Source organism: Papaver somniferum, chromosome 11, assembly GCF_003573695.1.
Source record: "Papaver somniferum cultivar HN1 chromosome 11, ASM357369v1, whole genome shotgun sequence".
NCBI classification, from domain to species: Eukaryota; Viridiplantae; Streptophyta; class Magnoliopsida; order Ranunculales; family Papaveraceae; genus Papaver; species Papaver somniferum.
In genome coordinates this window covers 38,934,797-38,946,999 of record NC_039368.1, presented here as the reverse complement: position 1 = coordinate 38,946,999, position 12,203 = coordinate 38,934,797, and positions in this window count along the sequence as shown.

Sequence of the window (12,203 nt, the reverse complement as noted above, 5' to 3'; positions counted from 1 at the left end):
TTTATCTTTCTTACTTTATTACAAATATATTCCACCGGGAAAGATAATTTATTTGCCATGTGAAGAATTAATTGAGGAATATTTGCACGTGAGATTATTTTGGAAATAAAGTAATTCTTTCTTCATTTGGGAGATTTTGGAAATAAAGAGAGTTTATTATTTCATTTGGAAGAACGAGGTGGAAATACTATTTGGGGAAAGATACTGATAACGACATCAACTTGCATGCAAGATATTTTCATAGAATAATTTATTTTGATTCTTTGATTGATGAAATAAAAGAAAGGGAAGGTTATAAGAAGGGGTGTCGACTATTTGAGAGGAGAGCCCGGCCACAGGGCCGTAAGTAGAGAAGGGTTGTAAAGTTTTGTTTTCGATTCTTCATTTTTCATTAGCTAGAGTTTGATTTTAATATGTTTATCGCTTTTGAGAAATCCTTGTCTAGCTAGAATCATGTTAGGGTTTAGGTAGAAACCAATTTAATTGTGTAAACTCTACATTTATATGCTCAATAATGATTTGAATGACTAGTAGTTCTTCTTCATATGGCTTGGTATTTTATTGTTCATGTAATTTTTTTGATTATTTATGCTTTTCAATTGATATGGCGTGCTTTGGTTAAGTTCTTTGACGTGATATGCTTTAGGATTCATAGGTAATGCTTTAGAATCACTACCCATGAAGCGAAGAAAATTAAAGCGGAGAAACAATATTTGAATATGCATGGAATATATTTTTAATGACTAGTAGAATTTGCATAATTAATTAGTGGAAACCGAAAATCCTAATAACCCGCTCTCATTTTATTTACTGTTAGAATTATTATTATTTCATTTTGTTCCAAATTTCTGAAAATCGTTCAAACATCATCTTGTCGATTAGTTAGTTTTGATATTAATTAATAGTAGTATTTCACACTCCTCGTGGGAACGACCTGTACTTTCCATTGTTCTGCTAGTTAGACACTGTGCACTTGCAGTATTTTATTGTAGGTTTCCCAACCTACCACTTAACTTACAGGTTGCAAGTATATTGAGATTTGTGAGATTCTTTTCGTGTTGTCCTTTATTTTGTTGTTTCTTTGTCATTTTGTGACGAAAAAGGGGAGAAATATACGGAGTAAACAAGTGATACTGGCATTGATTTTATATTGATTGGTATTACAAAGGAAAGAATATTGGTGCTTAAACGTTTATCTAAACGAAAGAGTGAAAGCACAGACTAAGGGGGAGTAACATATCATATTAAGTGGTATAACAAAGACGTGCGGATTAAAAATATACCTATCTTCCTTAGGAGGAGTATTATCTTTGTTATCATAATGTCAACAACGGCGTTTTTGAAGATTGAATTATGCAGATTACTGTGCTGTTGAATTCGGGAATCAAGCGTATGTGTAGTGAATTCTTGTAATTTGTTTATCCATATGATGTAAGAGTTTTGTCACTAAAATTGACAAAGGGGGAGATTGTTAGAGCATCGCTCGGTTGAACCCACCAAGCGTTGGTATGTCAAGTTTGGTTGTCATATTTTAGTGAATCAAAACTCATGTTAAGAGTCGCTTGATTATGTACTAGAGTCAACTTCGTATAGGTTAGCTTGAAAGTATTATGATAATGAGACTTTACAAGTATTGGGAAGACTTGAAGATGTGAATAAGCAAGGAGCTACAACGACAACATCATCCTTCCACTTGAGGTTAGTGATATTTGACTTGAACTGTTTCATTCCCTAATGTATCTTTCAAGTTTTGCATATTGAAACGAAAACTCTGAAGCATGTTTGAACTCTAGATAGACATAGTATTAAGGAATACAATACGAGGTTTATTGCTTAACCATTAAACTTTGTAGATAAGACATAGCCGTAATCATTTGAATGCTATTGTCATTATGTATGGGTATGAGGTGAGGATTCCATCCTAGCGAACAATGTTTTTCATGTGTTCTAAGGAAGTAAATTCATTAACTTGCTTTGTGAATCGAAAAGGAAATTTCCATGTGTTATTGGTTTTTTTATTCATTACATATCTTGTGAACAACAAATGTGTAATTAGTATAACCGTTCATGACTTGTTTGTGTTCTTGGTAAAACTATTCACAAAGGTCGGACTTATGTATTGGTATGACTTTTATTAATGAAACCGATCTTAAGTAATCACCTGAGATGGTATGATCGAGTTTGTGATTTTATGTCTGACCAAATCTGGGTAAAGGGGAACCGATCCTAGTAAGAGGTGCAGTACATCACAAAGGGGAATCGATCCTTGTATGAGGTGCATCAAGTTTATTGCAGAAAGGGGAACCAATCCTATGGACATGTGCAACACGTTTTTAGGCAAAGGGGAACCGACCCTATGGACATGTGCAACACATATAGGTTAGATACCATATATATGTGGGGAATCGATCCTAATACCTAGTCAACCGAATTTTGGAAAGCGTGACTATGCACAGTAGTCACATGGAGGTAGAAATGAAACTTGTTTTGGTAGAACCTTTACACCCATGATTTGTGATTGAATGTTATTTGATCAATCGCATAGTTCTTGAAAGTCAGATGAACCAATACTAAAATTGTTTGGAAGTGTGGCAAATCGGTTTCAAGGTTGTAAGTATGAAAGAAGACTTACAAAGTAAGGATGTCGACATACTTTGAACACGTGCTGTGAATGTTTATTTTTAATTGTTCAAGTTATTCCTTAATAGCTAAGGGAAGAGAATCCCAGGATCGAAACATAAATAAGTTAAGAATCTTTTAATTAAGGTTATTAATTTCATTTTTAGCAAAATAAGAATTAGTAATGTGCATTTACTAATTAGAGATTTTCTAAGAGATTTCGATCATTATTTTTGGACAGAGCATTTCCAGGAATTATGGAAACCGAATTTGTTCTTTAATGAATATCTTGAGAATATTTTCGGTTTTGGAAATTCCTTGGTGTCCAAACTTCCTAGTCTATAAATACTTGAAGTTTGCATTTCTAGCAAACTAATCCTTCGTAACAGCAAACTACCTCTTGTTGTGCTGCTATTGGTGAAGCCGCCTATTCGGAGAGGAGAGTAACCTAATTAGGAGAAATCTCTTACAGCCGCTCGGTTTAAAGTATTCTTTGGGATTGAGAAGCTCTATTAGTACCGTTGGTGGGAAACTAGATAATTTCGGTTTATCTTTTGTTTTCGATTGATTTGATTGACTAACGGTGGTTAAAATTTTATTGCACCTAGTTTGTTTATGCTTGTGGATATTCTCTTCTGATATTAGATTCCCTCAAACTAGTTCAGAGTTTCGACAGGGATCTTTAGACTGTTTGTAGTTCTAAAGACGATCTTGTGATAATCCATTGTTAACAGACTCCGTTCTGTGCGTGATTGATCACAAGAGATTCAATTGATTGTGTGCAGGTGTTTATTGAAGATTTGAAGACAAAGAAGAGTTTGAAGATTTATGACTTTGGGTTCATAATATTTGGTGTGCACAATACTTGTTTCGGTAAAAATAGGATCCAATTAATAATCGGTTTTATTCTTGTGATAGAATTGGATTGATTAATTGATTAGATCGGCATCAACACAATTATTTGGATTAAGAGTGTTGATCGCAAAATCTTAACGATTACTTTGGTAATTGAACATAAGATAGATCTAAGAACCTGACGAAGGAGTTTATGTTAAGATAAACAGAAGAGCCTTTGTCCGACTCATATCACTTGGTTTAAGAGAGTTGATACCAAACAGATTTGTTGTTCCTTTACTGTTTAGAATACGAACCAAAGGAATTGTTCCAAGTACGTGACTTATTTATAAGTTGGAGGTGTGGGAATACAGACGGAACTAGATGAACAATAGGTTTAGTTTCTTGGTCTCAACTATATGAAGTTAGGTGTAATTTTGTATAACGGCTAAATCCTGAGAGTATTCAATTCTGGACAAGGTCCCAAGTTTTTTCTGCATTTGCGGTTTCCTCGTTAACAAAATCTTGATGTGTCATTTACTTTTATTTTCCGCATTATAATTGTTTTATTATAATTAAAGTAAATCACACAAAAGTTAATTCCTATTTACTTGATAAGTGAATCCTATTGTGTTTGGTTAAGTCCGAACCTTTTTATCAAGTAAACATACTTCATTGTTGTGTTGTCTCGATATCATATCCATAGACGATCACACAAAGTGTGAACCAATTAGTTGCATTGTCTCGACTCAGTCCATAGAGAATCACTTTCGGAGAAAGGACTTATAGGTAGGAAAAGTTTTAGATTGAGGCATATTTGGGTAACCTCGTCTTTTCAACCTTGATATTCAATCAAATAGTAAATCACATATATAAGATTATCCGTGGGAGGCAGATTGGTTTAAAGTGTTAAATTGAGTTGAAGCAACTCTTAGTTGGTGCGCGAAGTCCTACTGGGATTCAATAGGCGTAAGGAACGCGACTGTAACTGAATTGATGTGAGAGTTTAATTCGGTGTCAATTACATTCCAGTCTAAAGTTAGTTTGTAGTAGGCTAGTGTCTGTAGCGGCTTAATACAGTTTGGTGTTCAATAAGGACTAGGTCCCGAGGTTTTTTTGCATTTGTGGTTTCCTCATTAACAAAATTTCTGGTGTCTGTGTTTTTTATTTTCCGCATTATATTGTTTATATTTATAATTGAAATATCACAAGTTGTGCGTTAATCAATCATTGTAGATATGTTCAACCTTGTTTGTTGGATACGACTTGATTGATTACTTGGGAAATTGATCTTTGGAATCACCCAAGTACTCTCACACGCAAATCAGGTCCACTGATTAGTCTCTGTAACTTTCTGATTGTGAGAGAAAGAGATATAACTCTGAATACTATTCCTCGATTGAGATTCATTAAGTTGAATTTTCGGAATTGTGTTTAAGTTTGTCCATAAATATTGCCTAAGAAAAAGTGGTTGGTATATTTTGGTACACCACGTTTTCAAATACCAGCTAGATTTTTCGGTTTTTATTCAAAAACAATTAGATTTCTCAGTAAAACTGGTAACTTTGTCATTGATAAAAAAAAACTCTACTAGTGACTTAATGTTTTTAAACGTATTTTTGCTAGTATTTTTATTATTTACGGAATCATGAATTTCGGTATTAATTGATTAATGATAACTTTATTGGTGTATGCATTTTATATTTTTCTATTATCTAATTAAATATTTCTTATAAGTGTATTTAAAATAAAACAAGTAAATGAAAAAAATTATGATTCACTACTGGCGAAAAAATAAATTATTATATATAAAATAAATTAATAAGTGTATTTCATAAATCTTATAGTTACAATATAAACATTATAGGTAAAATTATTACCAACAGATTAACTATCATTGTGCAGAGGAACCAATAATACCGTTGTGCAAGATTATATTATGCAACAGATATATTAAAACTATTGGATAAAAGAGATTAATGTTCTGATACATTATGCAATACCAGTAAACTAATACCGTTGCACATACTAAGACATCAACAACGCCATTATGTTACCGGTAAACTGGTATTTATTTATATTAATATATAAGAGACAAATTATATGTTATACATTAATATATAAACGTTAAATTATTTTGTGTTTAAATGTTAAGCATTATTATATTAACAAATTAAGGAATATCTTAATTGGTTAGTTTTCTCTTTCTTTTTATTCTTTTAGAAATAGTTCAATACCGACCTAATGTATCCTTTCTATACTGAGATGAAGGTGAACTATGCTCGCGGTTTGACTATATTAAAATAATTGGATTCTTTAAAAATTGTCATTATCAACTCAAGTTAAGTACAAGTGTACAACATATCAGTTTATTTGTTTTTGAGTAGTACACATTTCAACCACTAAGCTGAACATACTATCCAGATCCCTCGTGACTATCAACTAATATGCTTACTACTATTTGAGGTTCTTACACCTCATATTGAGGTGTCTAGATTCTCTGGTAAAACAAGGGTCCCAGTCCTCTAACCAACATCCATTTATAATTTTTTTATTCCATTTTAGTGATGCTATATGTTTCCATATAACCTTTTACATATAACTTGTTCCTAGTTAGGTGATTACTAAAAGAATCAACAAATTAGTAACCTTTGAATGTTCAAAAATCATCTTTTCCTTTGCAAATATCTCAAGGTCTACATGAGGAAATAAATGTAAAAGGGTGATTCTTTCAATGTAACATAAAGTAAATTGTTATTACCTTCTTATTTAGACCTTTTTAAATATATTTTTAAAAAATTTCTGTTCAAACTTTCAATTTATTATTGTTGTTTTTCTAACCTTCCTTACAAGCATAATCATGATTGCATACTCTTTTATCACGAATTGTCTTTAAAGATCTCCACTCCGGTAACCAATAACTATTCACAACTTTTCCTCTATTCTTGTAACTTGTTACCGTACAATCTTTCACATATAATTTTGTCTAACTAAGGTCATTACTAAATCAACCAATAAATTAGTAATCCATGATTGTTCAAAAATAAACTTTCACTATACAACAAATGTCAAGGTCTACCAAAAAATTACGTAGAAGTATGATAACTTCAATATAGCAATAACTAAATTATTTTACCTTCCTATTTAAACCTCAATAAATACTTTTTTTTAACATTTATTTCGTTCAAACTTTTAGTTAATTTGTTCTTGTTTTTTAACCTCTCTGACAAGCGTAATCATTATTACCTACATTTATATCACTTACTCTCTCTAAAAGGTTACTATAAATTTACTTATTTTCCTTCAGAAGTTGCACCTCAAATAATTCTTATTATATTTATATCTCTTTGTTTTTCAGTCTATGATATTTATGGTTTCCATTTTATCAAGTAAAGAATTTTGCTTCTTCTTTTTCTTTTTGTGAAACATGGCTCAGAATTTGGCCGCTCTTCGTGAAGAACTCTCCATGTTTTTGTCTACAAAATATGATGAGGTACAATGAGTATTCTTTTACCTATTGATTCTTTAGTTAGTTTTTAATTATTTATTTCCATTTAAAGAATACATACAAATCTTAAGGATTTATTCTGGGAAACCTAAGTTCTTTGATTTGATTATTGTTAGATCATCTCCAATGCTAGGGGTGAAGGTCTTAAAAAGACATGACACCTAGGATTTAATACTTTTATATCCAAAAATTTACCTCCAATGTTATGGTCAAGGTTAACTAAAAATCATGACATGTCTGCCATCTCATAGGAAAGAGTAAAGGAGGAAGTCATATCCTCACTTTCTCTATGACCCAAGGTCTGTTGAAACATCATCAGTTCTTTATTCCAAAATTATTTTTTCTCGAAATTTTAGGGTAGTAATACCTTGGCATTGGAGATTAAATTTTAGGTGGAAAGCATAACTTAGCCACAAAAAAGAGGTATTAATAAGACCTCCACCTAGGATTACCTTCACCCCTAGCATTGGAGATGCTCTTAAAGTGAGTTTCAAAAGTCTTTTTTTTTCATGCTTGTTTTTGTGTCCTGCCTCCTCGGTGCCTATGGTTGAATATACCATATTTAAAATTAAAAATAAAATAAAATAAAATAATTGTATTTGTTATTGATTTTCTATTTTGTTTGTCTCGTTATATGTTTTGGGTTCTTCTTATTTTCGTTTTGAACTTATGCAAAGTTTTGATTGTTAAAGATTGATTTCTCATGCACCCCTTTATCCATATCATATGATGTATCAACGGTAAAATCTATTATGCATTTTCTACATATGACAATTTAATAGTTTATATAAGAATGAGTTCTAAGATCTTGTGATATATTCAATGAGAGCGATATTGGTGATTATCTCTGCAACAAAAATAAAACAACATTATTGGTGATTTAGATGGTTGCTTCTGGTACATATACAAATGCATTTCTGGAATAAATACACTTGCTTCTACATATGGTACTTAATTTATTAGTGAGGATGATTCATTTCTCATTGATAATTTTAATAAGAACTTTTTATTTGCCATATTTATATCTTATTGTAAGTTAGAGGGTGACGTAGTAGATAGTATCCATAAATGTATATGTATGTTTCATTTTCTCTTGCTATATGTATTTAGATCTCTACTTGGTTTATATGTTTCATCAAACTCTTTAATTTGGAGATCGAAGATATAATGATATTGTTAAGATGAACAATGATATATTTGATATTGTATTTATTCAATGCAGGGTCTTCTTGATAGGAATGATTTTGAACGTTTCCGAGGTGTTCAAAACATGGACCATAAAAAAAAGGATTCAGTATGGCGGGTGATCTTTTAACTGTCATCTACAAAGAAGGAGAACAAATGATAGGAGAAATATATCAATTATATGCGTACGTAATTTGGAAAAACAATTGTATCACCTATGCATTTGTCTATATATATATATATATATATACTCGTGTGTGAGTCTTGGAGGTTATATACATTAGTATATTACCTTAAAACTAATTTTTATTATTAGAGTCTTGTATTAAACTTCTGCGGGAGGCATGTTTTCAACATAATAATGCATTTTTCGGTATGCATGTTTACGTGTGTTTGTATGATTTTGGGAGGTTATAGAATTAGTACATTACCTTCAAAATTAATTGTTATGATTAAGACTTTGTTTTATTTTTCTGCAGAAAACCTGTTATCAACATAGTGAAGACTGGAGATTTGGTTCACCGAATCCACTCAAATAGCAAAGGGTAATCAACCATGTCATGTAGTTACTTAATATTTAAAACTAATTCAAAAAGTAATGATGGTGAGTTTGAAAATCTAATGTGCGTATTTGCTTATCGTAGTTCATAAATTTTGATATTTGTTAGAGGTATTTTGGTAACATCTAACTTAACCAATTTACAAAAGGTAGTGATGATGGTGGGTTGGAAAATCTAACATGCGTATATATGTTTCATAAATGTTGATATTTTTTAGAAGTATTTCTGGAGCATCCAAGTTAACCAATTTCCAAACAGACAACTCACTCTTTGCAGATATAACATTTAATTGAGAACCGAATATGATACTGACATTTTGAGGATTATGTGGTACTACTGATCATTTTAAAACGCAATATATATACATGTATACATATAGTACTTTTAGTTTCTACCTTCCATAAATTTTCCTTATCATGAGCCAATTAATCATACTATAAATGCATATATATGTCCAAATCACTTATTAGAGAAATTATTTGTTAATTGATTATATATATTGTACCGTTAGCTTCTATATGCCATAAATTTTCCTTATCACGAGCCAATTAGTCATACTATAAATGTGTATATATTGTCAAAATCACTGATCAGACAAATTATTTGTTAATTGATTATCATCCATATCCAATGATCTTATCCAATACAAATTAGTGATTAGGTTATTTGGCTTAATCTCTTAAAATATTTGTCGTCAACGATAAGTTCTACTATTTGGTATTTTCTTTCTGTAGCGCATTCCTCACTCTAATAGTAGCATTAACTGTTGTTATGGTATGTTTTCAGCTTTAGGTATTAGGTTTTTTAGGTTCGTCGAAATATGCAGGAAAATTTACATTATTTTTATTACAAAAATTATTTACAAACACTTGGTGTGTTTTAATAAGAGGTATGGAATTTGAATCTCACTTACATCAGAATGGGAAATTCTTTTTTATTTCTTCACCTAACTGCCTAGGCTTGTAGGTAGCATGCCTCTTCTTATGAATGAGTTCATTTTTAAAAAGAAAAAATTTTCTTTGGGACCATAAGCAGACCATTTTTATAGTTGCTCTCATCTATCATACTTACTACTTATTCTAGTATATTCTTTGTATCACCTCTTGTAGGGCTTAAATAGGGGGGATATTTTGTGTTGTTCATTGGGAAGTCAGGGAGTTATTTTCACAAACCTGAACTGACAAGTCAAAGTTGTTAAAATTTTGCTTTATTGAATGTTATTAGTAGATTACACGAAAACTAATATCCTCGTTGAATTTATTTGGCGTTAGTGTCGGCTCCATCAAGATCACCGAGGCATGCAAGGCATTCAAAGAGGCTCGGGATAAGTCTAATATTATTGGGTTAGTATGAATCTCTTGTTATACATATATAGTTTCAGATCATGTTAGACAAGAAGATACATATCGATATGACTATACATGCCAATCAAATTCTAAAATCTTTTCTCCTTTGATCTGCTCTCTGATTATTCATTTATAGTATAATAACTTTTCATACCGTTCTTTCCTTACTTTCTAATCTATATAAGGTATGAAGTAATCAATTTATTTCCATAAAATTAATAAACATGTGGATTGCATATATAATCTCTTATAGATCTAAGTTTAAGTGTGTTTTCTGATTCAAATTAATAATGGTGTCAGGTGTGGCAACGCTATGGATCAAATTTCGCGTGAATTTCAAAGGATGAAACCAGTTTATCTCCACATCATAAAAGTAATTGTATTTTTTCACAGCTAAAATAATTTATTAAAGCCATTACGTACTCATAGGTTTTGTTATATGAAGTGTAAACTATTCATACCCAATTTGTTCTTCAAGAGGTGTTCACAATGCATGGAGCATTACACAGTTATATCACAGTTATATTTAAGAATTAAACTCATCTAAGGTCCAGTTAATATCATTTATACAATGAGCATGAGTTCAAGTATCATTCTTGTTATTTTTTTTCTGATTTAAAAAAAAAAAACTTGATTGTAAAAGACCTTTCGCAAGGTTATCGATGTAAGAAAGGAAAACCAAACAAAAAAACTTAGTTATTTGTTGACTATTTTAGTCCAGGTGTTTGTGTATGTCATCCTATAATTTATTAAGGCAATCATGTATTCATAATGTGTGTGTTTTCTTGATTGTGCATCTTGAGCGACGGATACATAACTTGATCATTTCCCAACCACCAACCGTTGTCCTCTCTAGAGCCTCACCACCAACAATTAGCCTCCTCAGAGCTTCGACCAGTGGCATCCCTAGAGTGCCACCCCCACCGATCGAAGGCCGTCGTAGATCTCCATTCCCTCCACAGACCAACGGTCGCCGAAGAGTTTAATAATCAAGTTTGCATCCCCGTCTGCTTGTAGGCTTTTGTGTTCTTTTGACGTTATGAACTCGTAGTCAGCTTATGAATAATTAGTTTTATTTATTCTATTATTTTATGTTATTTCAAGGATGTTGTTCATAATAAATATTACATTTATGCGGTTAAAATACTTTTTATTTACACCATTCCTACGGTTTCCTAGGCAAATCCTTATAGGCATTGGCAAAAACGACAATTTGGATAGCCAAATGGATGGGAAAATGTACTTGTCCACAATGGAACAAGACATAAAGAGGTAGCGACTATGTTTCTAGCGGCCAAGATTTATCTGCTAGCGACAAAGTGAAGTCTATACCATTAAGTATTTTCTTTTTAATAGTTGTTACTTATATTCCCTATGTACACTCCTCTCCCCCTATTGGATCCTCATCTTTTTACAGTTATTTGTGTTTTGGTGCCATAATGAACCCATAGTCAACTTATACATGATTAACTTTATTTTTTATGTTGTTTGTATTGTCATTTCATCAGTGTTGTTTATAATAAAACAATATCTTATTGATGCAGTTAAAATACTTTTTGGTTCTACTATTCTTGTTCCCACGCCAATTATTGTAGGCATTGGCAAATATGCCAATCTGGCTAACCAGTTGGATGGAAAAATGTTTTCATCCATTATTGGAAAAGGGGACAAAATGGTATAGAATATGCCGCTAGAGTCCAAGACTCGAGCGTTAACGGTAAACAGTCCATATTCTAGTATAGTATTGTAGATGGTGAAAATTAGATATGGGGCAAAAGTGTCATTTCAATACTATAGACAAAACTCAACTCTCACGAGAGTGATTAAGCCCTTGGTCCTCAAGGCACCCATAGCCACGATTTCTACTATACGTCCCCGCGAGACACTGTTGGTCGTAATGTCGTGATTCCTAGCACACATCTTCGACGAGATACTGCTGCTCACGTAGTATCTATAAAACGTAAAATGTCCACGACGGATTTATGAACCAGAACAGCCACAATTACAACATGTTTTCGCGAAACGGAGCTGATTGTGATGTCATGATTCCTAGTATACATCCTCGACGAGATACTGCTGGTCATGTAGGCTCTGTAGATGCATAAAGATGTCCTCGGTGGACTTATGATCCAGAGCGGAGATATACATGTC